The sequence below is a fragment of the Phocoena phocoena genome, chromosome 1 (assembly GCF_963924675.1).
Source record: "Phocoena phocoena chromosome 1, mPhoPho1.1, whole genome shotgun sequence".
Lineage (NCBI taxonomy): Eukaryota > Metazoa > Chordata > Mammalia > Artiodactyla > Phocoenidae > Phocoena > Phocoena phocoena.
In genome coordinates, this window is record NC_089219.1 from 168,100,325 (window position 1) to 168,110,339 (window position 10,015).

Consider the following 10,015-nt stretch of genomic DNA (forward strand, 5'->3'; position numbering starts at 1 on the left):
GGCATCCCCGGCAGACATCCTCGCGAAACACGCCCCCACCCCACTGCGTTTATTCCTTCCAGGACCGTTCACTCAACACTCAGAGAAGTATCCACCTCACAGGGTGATTTGCTTTTTGTTTAGCTGTGTATGGATGGGTGATGCACATTCAGAAAAGTGCGCAAGTCGGCAGCCCAGTCAAGTTTCACAACGTGGACGTACTGAGTTAATCAGTACCCAGATGAGAATGTTTCCCACCTCCAGAAGCCCCTTCCTATACCCCAACCCGGCCGCTGCCTACCGTCTCTCACCCCCAGCCCCCAGCACCCAGCATCCCGACTTCTGACACCACACATCAGTTTTGCCTCATGGGTTTTACACTTAAGAAGCTGGATTCCAGAGATGCACAGACAAGACTTTTAATTTTTCTCCATCAACAATATCTGGGAGGCAGGAGTCTTGTTGAGCCAGCTCTGGGTGTTCTATTTTATTTTCAACTCTCAGGATCCCTAATTCCCTAACACCACATAACTGTGAGGAATTTTAGGGAAGGAGTTATCTACGTGAGAAACCCTGCAGTGGGCAGCGTGCCAAGTGTGGAGGAAAAGTGGAATGAGATAAATAAGATGAAGGCGTTGTGAAGAGATAGGGACCACATGAAGCTGAGGCCTCCAGGAGGGCGGGGTGGGGGGGGGGAGGTAGGGGGATGGGGACTGCAAAGGTGGCAGGAAACTGAAACACATGCTAATATTTTCACCAAAGCGAGAGAGAAAAGAGTTCCAACCGCTCCCAGCCATCTTCAGCCCATCCTTGCCTCTTTTCACTTTTTTCTCTATTTCTGGAGATGCTATTTTAAGCAAAGCCGTACTCCCTACCTCTTTACTTTAAACACCCGCTGAAAACAGAAGTATAACATACGCCACATTTGTAATTTGTGTGTGTGTGTGTGTGTGTGTGTGTGTGTGTGTGTGTGTGTGTGTACGGTAAAACATACATGACAAAATTTACCCTAGTGATATCTAGGACATTCAAAATATTGTGCAACCATCACCACTATATGGATCCAGAACCTTTGTATCACCCCAAAAGGACACCTCATACTCATTAAGCAGCCACTCTCCTTCCTCAAAACCATGTTCAGATGCCACCAAGTAGGTGGCAATGCCTTCACTAGATGTGTGTTGTCCAGGCCTCCTCCAATCTTGTCAAAAGGAATGCATATCTTCTCTCTTTCATACAAGGCCCACATACGTAAATTTAAATTTTCTGGTAGCCATGCTAAAAAGGTAAAAAGAAACAGGTGAAAGTAATTTTAATACTTTATCTAATCCATTTTTATGGCTGAGTAGTATTCTGTCGTATATCTATACCACACCTTCTGTATCCGTTCATCTGTCGATGGACATTTAGGTTGTTTCCATTTGCAACAACATGGACGGACCCAGAGATTGTCATACTAAGTGAAGTAAGTCAGAAAGAGAAAGACAAATACCATATGATATCACTTATATGTGGAATCTAAAATATGGCATAAAGGAACTTATCTACAGTACAGACTTGTGGTTGCCAAGGGGGTTGGGGGGTAGGGGAGGGATGGAGTGGGAGGGTGGGATTAGCAGATACAAACTATTATACACAAATGGATAAACAACAAGGTCCTAAAGTATAGCACAGGGAACTAGATTCAATATGCTGTAATAAACCATAATGGAAAAGAATATGAAAAAGAATATAGACACATATATACGTATAACTGAATCACTGCTGTACAGCAGAAATTAACACATTATAAAACAACTATACTTCAATAAAATAAATTTTTAAAAATAACTTCTTTAATCCAATATTTCCAAACTGTTATCATTTCATCACATCATCATTATAAAAATGATTGCTGAGCTATCTTGCACTCTTTCATTTGCACTAAGTCTTTGAAATCAGGTGTGTATCTCTCACATACCATACATCTCCACTGGACCAGCCACATTTCAGAAGCCCCACGTGGCTAATGGTTACTGTGTTAGGTGGTGCGGCTCTAAACAGTTTGTAGAATGCTATCAATATGCCAAGTCATCTTTTTAAGGGTGGTTATTAAATACTGAAACGTTTTGAGGCTACAGTTTTGTTTTTAATACAAATTTATTTTCTTCATTATGAAAAATAATATACTTGGAAACTGTGGAAAGAAAAATTACCCCTAAGCAGCAGTACAAGCAAAACTATAATCACTTTTTGACACTCCACATGTCATGACTTCTTTGTAGTTTTTTCTCACCGTTTTGTGCCCCATACAGCGATGTTACCACCACTTTGAAGTGGAAACTGAAGGCCCGTATGACCATTTACCAGAGGCAACAACGCAGCTTTCCCCAGTCTTGAGGAGGTTTGTGAACTAGCTTGTGTCTAAGATTCCTTCCAACCCAAACATGCCAGGGTACTAGGATGTCGTTCGTCCCTTCCACCTAACAGACACACACAGACACACAGACACATACACACATACACACACACAGAGCCCAGGTCTTCCGTTCTACCCCGTAGAACAGTCTGAAAAGAGTAAGATCACCTCTACTCAGTCTTGCTAACTCTCTGGGAAAACACAGAGATCTAAACGGAAGCACTTTTATTTAGCATTCATGCTCAGAAAGAAGAAAGCCTAGCAGAAACCTGACTCAGTATCCAAGAATGTAAAAACATTTCTTTTTAGATTCCCAGCAGCTTCATGCCACAATGCCCCAAGCTGGGGAAAAAAAAAAGGTGCCATTTCATATGTTTACAGCAACATCTGATTTAATATTATACAGTTTTGCTTAGTTACAAACCAGAACAAATACTTTCAGGTTTATTACATCCTTCCATTCAGAGACTCTATAATCATAGTTAATAATGCAGCCATTCCACAGCCAAAGAAAGAAGGTTTCTAATTTTGGGGACCAAAGATTCCTGAGAGGCAGGTTATTTTCAAGAAGGATTTAAGGTTTTCAAACTCTCAATGAAGCTTGAAATTCATCTTTTCCAGTTCACATGAAAAGAGTTTCCTCTGAATATTGGCTGGGAGGTAGAAAGAGAGGAAAAACCAGTTGACAGACAGAATCTCCCAGAGCTTTTATAGAATGTGGCAATCGCTCACCAGCATTCCCAATCCTTACCTTGTCTCGCAAATGAAAACAAAATAAACACAAAGCAAACAGACAGACACAAAAACCATACCATTGACTCCCATGTTCTTTGCGCTGTTAATGCTGTATTTTGGGCTTCCTTCTTACTCGTTGATTCATTAAAAGGCACAAATTGATTTTTAAAAGAAGCAGATATTCTGACAAAGCATACTTTCTTATTATTCCCCCATGCATACATTCCCACGCAGGCATTTGTCACACGTCTGTACACGATTGTTCTGCCCCAAGCCTTGCCCGTTCCTGCCTAATTAATTCAGGATTAGTTACTGACGTGGAGAGTTAACCAGCTGTGCGAAGGTCCAGCCAGGTTGTGTCTTCAGGGCTCGGCTCTCTCTCTCAGGGCACAGGTGTCCTCTGTTGCATCCAGATGTGGGTGCTCTGTGGTCCTCTGAGGGGTGGGGGATGCGTGTTTGGATTAGCATGGGCACGTCGCCCAATGTGGGCGCGTCATGTTAAACCTCAATGCATTCTAGTGAGTTCCATCTCTCAGAGAAAGCCAGGATTTGTCCCTCCAGTATTTCTTTACACACCATTAAAGAGAATGCCAATGTTAAAGCAGGGTAAGAAGGTGTCAGTGAGAACTTAGTCTGCAGGGAATCAGTTAAGAGTCTAGAAGAGTCTGGGGCCCTTATAAAACTGAGGATTCCTAGGTTCCACCACAGACCTGCCACGTTGGGATATCGGGGGGTCAGATACAGGAATAGTCTGAGCAAAATTCTTAGGTGATTCACACACACACTGCAGCCTACACACACCGGTCTTAAAGTTCCCTTCATTAAGTCATAAGCAAATACATCAAAACGAGACTGTAGGATTAAATCAGGTTCCAGCTGAAGATACTACCGCTCTTTGAATGAATTCTTGCTAACAGATTTTTAGCGGCACGTTGCCAGAAATCAAAAGGCTTGAGTTCTGTTCTAGCCCATCACCTATAACGTGGGCAAGTTACTTAACCTTTTCAAACCTCCCTGACACTGAGTTATGCAACTAGGGGCAAGTGTGATTACAATACTGAAACAGCTTACAAAAGGCTTTCCCATCCATCCACCTCACTGGATTGTCAGGAGGATTAAACAGTGTGCAGTGGATGAACTCTCTCTGCAGACTTCATGGCACCTGACAAAGGCACAGCACAATTAAGAGTGTGGACATAGTTTCAGATGAAACGCCCTATTTTTTTTTTTTTTTGAGGTCAAATTATCTGTTTTATTACTGATAAAGGCTAGGCTAGAGGGTGTGGTTAGGAATATAGAGGCAATGGAATTTCTTCTTTTTTTTTTTTTTTTTTCTCTCAGTTTAAAATTTATCCACCAAGCCTCAGACAGCACTGGGCAGTTATGGGTCTCTCCCGACTAGGACAGGGTTTTTCTGCCAAGCTCACCACTTGAACAAAGGAGACTTGAGTTCCAGCAGCTTGAAGGCAGGCAGATCCCAGGAAGGAAGGGGGAGGAGAAACAGCAGAACTCAACTGCTACCCCCAAGTTTACCAAGCATTTCTCTCCTGAGAAGGAGAATGAGAGGAAGTGGGAAGGGGCCAAGACTAACTAATGCCCCTCCGTTGGATGCGTTGGGGATAAGTGCGATTATAATACTCAAGCAGCCTGAGGGAAGTTACGATCTCTGCCCCCAAATTACTCAACTTTTTGTACTTTGAACCCATTGGGCTCAATCATTATGCCTATGGTCAACCAGGAGGGGTACCACATCTTCAGAGAGGGAATCACCCTCCACCCCCAAACCAGCCACTGCTCCACTATAGATCTTCCTGGGCAGGCAGTGTGCATTTTTCTCCTATGAGTTTCCAAGTTGGGTCAGTGAGATACATTGTTTTTCAAGGGCTTTCTATAGTCAAGAAGAAAAAAGGTAGTTTCTCTTCAATTTTCCATCTCAAGTTATTTCAAGCTACATTGACCAACATAGCTTATCAGAGGTTAGGCAGTAAAATCATGATATCATAATTTATGATATCATAAAAGTACCCCCAAAATGAAATGCCAACAATACGATGTTCTACACTTGAACTTAACCTTCTCAGGATCAAATTACCAGGGAGTCCCAGGTCCAAACTTTAATCCCCTTACAAGATCCAAAGAAGTGAAAAGAAGAAATGAAAGCCTGAAGTCAAATTATCTCACTCTCAATCAAGATCAAGTTCAAAGACATTCCATTTCAATTTCTTATTCTCTTTAGCCTCAGCAAGAAGAGTTCTTGATGCTCTGGGTGGGGTTGAGTTGCTGTCAGCAGCTATAGCCTGGGCTGGCTTTCCAGGAAGGGGTCTTAGAGTTTGGATTAATTCAGCTCCAAGCCTTTCATGTGCCTCACTTTCTTTTCTTCTTTATTATTATTTTAAAATTGTGGTAAAATACGCATAACTTAAAATTTACCCTCTTAACCATTTTTAAGTGCACAGTTCAGTAGTGTTAAGTATTTTCGTGTTGTGCTACCATCACCACCATCCATCTCCAGAACTCTTTTCATCTTGCAAAACTGAAACCCTGCGCCCATTAAACAATAACTACCATCCCCTCTCCCCCAGCCCCTGGCAACCACAATTCTTCTTTCTGTTTCTACGAATTTGACTACACTAGATACCTCGTGTGCGTAGAATCATACGGTATTTGTCCTTTTGTGACTAGCTGATTTCACTTAGCATAATGTCCTTAAGGTTCATCCACGCTGTAGCATGTGTCAGACTTTTTTTCCTTTTTAAGGCTGAATAACATTCCATTGTACAGGTATAGCACATTTGTTCACCCATTTGTCTGTCAATGGGCATTCAGGTTGTCCGTTTGGCTATTGGCAATAGTGCTGCTATGAACATGGGGGTAAGTGCCTCACTTTTCAAAAAGACCAAAAAGTTTAGAACACACAGGAGATTATCATGGCACTGTCCTCACACCAATTTAGAAAATAACCCAATCCCCTGTAGAAAAGTTTCAGGCAAAAAGTCACATTTCCAAAGCCCAATATGTGCTTTTGCCAAAGGCTATAGCAGATTGAGAAGGGAAGATCCTTCTCTTTAGAAGATTCCTCTAAGGGAAGAAGGGTAAATGGTTTTATCTGAAGTGCTCATCAATCATTGCTAGTTGACTGTAATCCACATGGAGTTTAATGATAGTACCGTGTTTACCGAATCTGGGGGAGATGAACTCACCCCTATAAACAGTCTGCTCGCTCAGAGAGTAGCGTGTGAGACATTACTGCCTGAAACACAATTTTATGGTTCAAAATAAAAACATAATTAAACAGGGTTTCTTAAAACAAGCATTTATTTTCTGCCTGAGAAGTTTGAAATGTGAATACTGCCAAAAAAGGCCCACACTTCTGAACGTAGTGTAACGAAGATGAAAAGTATTTGACCCGTCGTACAGCTCACGCCCAGAACATCATCTGCCAACATACGGATTGCCAACTGGAATATGCAAAATGTCAGACACACATCTGTGGAAAAGGGCCTCTTCCCACAGGAAACAAGATGTTGGGGCAGGATGATTAATATAATTAAAACTTGAAGACACAGCGTGATACAGGGAAATACAGTTGACCAACACATGGTTGAGACTTGAAATCTGTAGTTTCTTTCTTTTCAAAAGCCCTGAGAGCATAGTGAGAATACAGCTTTAAGAACTAAGATTCACCCCACCAGGCATTAACGGTGTCCAGAAACTATGTGAGCAATCTTACTTGACATCCCCAAGACGTTAATATCTGTCCAACGCCAACGCCAAACTAGAGGGGGAAACATGTTAATTTTCTCAGCCTTCTGATAGCACTATACAAGATCTCTTAGCCCCACAAAAAGCTCCAAATATATTCTCTAGGACTTCAGCTGCCTTAAAATATAGGCTTGCATTTATCTTGGCCACATTAACGAGATCTGTTTGACCAATACATTTATATTTATGATGACTAAGGGCAGATTATGGTTGTTAAAATTTGTCCTCGGGACATGAAAACACTCCTCTGTCATTAATACATTCTGTAATATAAACTATGATGTCAGGTCAACGTAAAGGGTAAAGACGTTCCGAAAGTATGCACACATCATTTTTTAAAGCAATTGAGCCTAATGGAATAACAAAGGTCATCATAACAAACCATTACAGCCTTGGTCTTGGCAACTCTGGCCACAGAAGAATCTCCAAGAAACGATCATCATTCCTCCAATGTTATGGCATCCAGACGACAGGGATGGCTCTCAAATGAGTCATACGGGCTCAGATCCTCGGTAGCTATGTGAGCGCGGGACGATCAATTATTCATGTGTTTACAAAGAGCTTTCCTCGTTGATGTTAACCAGAGCTGCTTGCAAAGAAGAGCTCTCCAGCTGTCCTCGGCCGTCCTGGGCCTCCAACTAACAAGCTGCTTTAATTGCTGGCAAGTCATCTGGAAGGTGCCCCTCCCCTAGACCAAGTAAACGCCCCCCCTTTGAGACTTTATTAGGTGTAAAAATACTAATCAGAAATAATTATGACAACAAGTATTTATAGTATTCCCAGCAAACTGCCAAAGGGAGACATTGAACTTGGACTTGACATAGATCCCACCGAGCTCCACAAAGAGTGGATGGAGTCTGAACCGTTGAAGATACAGGTCAGGGACTAGTAGAGGGGCTAGAGAGGATGATGAAGGGGAAGAATCAGGGGCTGTGGGCTTCGTGAGGGAGACACAGGGAAGAACCGTCTAAAATGCTCAATGAAGGTAAAGGAGCGTGACAGAGAACCACCAGAGAGGCCTCCTCCACGTGGCAGGAGCCCTTTATCTCCTTCACCCTTCCCACGAACACACCTCCCCCGCTAAGCACGACCGCTCACCTCTGGATGGTGCTTCCTCTAGAGATCAATGCAGGGCTTCCCAAAAGATGACCAGACATAGACCTCTGGGGAGGGCCGTGTTAAACACAAATAGAATTCTTCACTGCAGGTCAATCTAGAGCCTTCTACAGGCTGCTGGGCCTTTGGAAGAGGAGTGAGGCATGCAGGACTTCCCAAAGGTATTGGTCCACGGAATTCTTTTTTTAGGAGCATCCTTGCAGGCAGACTTTCAGAACACCCTGGACCAGTAAAACTTAGGGAAGTGCAGTGTTATCAACAGGTCTGAGAGCCACTCTGGCATCTTTGAGTGACTCTAAAATACCTGCTCTCGGCCACCACGGATTGCTTGCACTTGTCACACTCTCAGAGTTCTGGGGGCACCTGCCTGCGGTCACTGTTGGTGACAGACTCATAAGTGGCTTCTCAAAGTCACGCTTGGCTAGTCAAACTCGCCTGGCCTCTGCACACAGTTCTAGCAAACTGGCAGCCCTCCCCCAAGGGCATCTCGGCACCCCGTTATCACTAAGGGCAGAAGGAGACGAGGAGTGTTTCTCATTGCTGGACAGCTGCCTAATTTCCATCAGGCTCACCCCGATGTCTTCCCGCCCTTGTGTGTAAGTTGCTGCTTCCCTCTCCCATTTGGGACGTTCTCACTTTTTCTGGGGAACATCTGGGAAAGTGAGCCTTTAAGCAGTCTGCCTAGGCTCTTTCCCACGTGGTTGTTGGCAAGATCTCCAGCTGTGGGCTTGTAACTGTCTGCTGTGACTGCACTGAGACGCCACCCAGAATGAAACGCACAACGGCGGTGGATGTTTTGGCCTGACCTTGAAAGTCCATCGTCTGCAGCTATAAGGAGAACTTTCTGAGGGTCTGCGATGGTCTACATTCCCGACCTGATATTTCAAGTGGAAGTGTGTGCAGAGGTTCAGTATCCAAAGTAAACCAGACATCAGCCCTGCCTTTGGCATTAACCAACTCATTAAATATAAAATAAACACAAGTAAATGGCTTTTAAATCTCACTGACAGAAAGCTTGGCAACTACTCTGAGATTCTAGAGGTCATTGGAACCTCTGTCTTTAAACTGGAATCTTCCTCACACTCTGAGTAGCAGAAGGAGACTCCAGACAAATGAGGGAGGTGTTAGGGTTAGAGCCCCCTTCCACTGGAGGACTCCCCTGCAGTACACGGAAGGACAGGGTCTGCGTGAGTGTGTGGCCTTTGAAACAGATTGAGTCCCTGGGGAAGTGGCTGTTACTATTGACAAGGGGTTAGAAGTTCAGGTCGAAGGCATTCAGCTTGCCACTGGTTATAAATATCTCGGGATATCCACCGAACCAACCTTGAGTTTCTCATCAGTGCCTAACTGTTGGCTGCTCTCAGAGAATAGACATTCACGTGGTTTCCTAAATCCTGTGTGCATTCTGCCATGGGTTCACAGGGTCCCATTAGTAATGGCACTTGCTGAACTCTTATTTTTGCCTTAATCTATCTGTAGTTTCAGCATAAAGTGGATCTATTGGGGAAGGTGATGGGCCAAGGTTAACTGATTAATTATTCTAATTGCACTTCAAGCCAAGTGTGTGAAAAACAAATTGCAATACATTCACCAACCAGAATACATATGTGCACCTGTTACCTTGTAACTTTACCTCAGAGCTAGGCTTGGTTCCAATAATTACTAACCTCTTTTATAAAGCCAAAGTGAAACATGCACAGCTTTTGGTAAAAAGCATGTTTACCTGACAGCCCTTCAAAGACGGGCGTTCGCCGGAAGATGCTATGTGTGTGTGTCAGGTGACAGGGTGATTGGTTTTGCCCATTCACATCGGTCAGCTTTCAAAGTCTGACTTCCTGCCAAGAAGTGAGTACGATCTGAAACTAGTCAAAGTAGATTCCATTTATTTACAGTTTTGAAACACATTTTTCATGACTTAGCTTCCTAATACAGTCAAAGGGCAAAATGGCAACGAAAGATATACTTCCTCAGATCTTAGATTTATATAATCTGATCAGGAGAAAAATCAGATATTGGTTTTTAAGT

At 43.2% G+C, this 10,015-nt stretch overlaps 1 pseudogene; it reads right to left on the minus strand.

Moving 5' to 3' along the window:
* Positions 1 to 1,104: 1,104 nt before the first annotated feature.
* On the minus strand, positions 1,105 to 1,222 carry LOC136141103 (U6atac minor spliceosomal RNA; annotated as a pseudogene).
* Between the last annotated feature and the right edge of the window lie 8,793 nt (positions 1,223 to 10,015).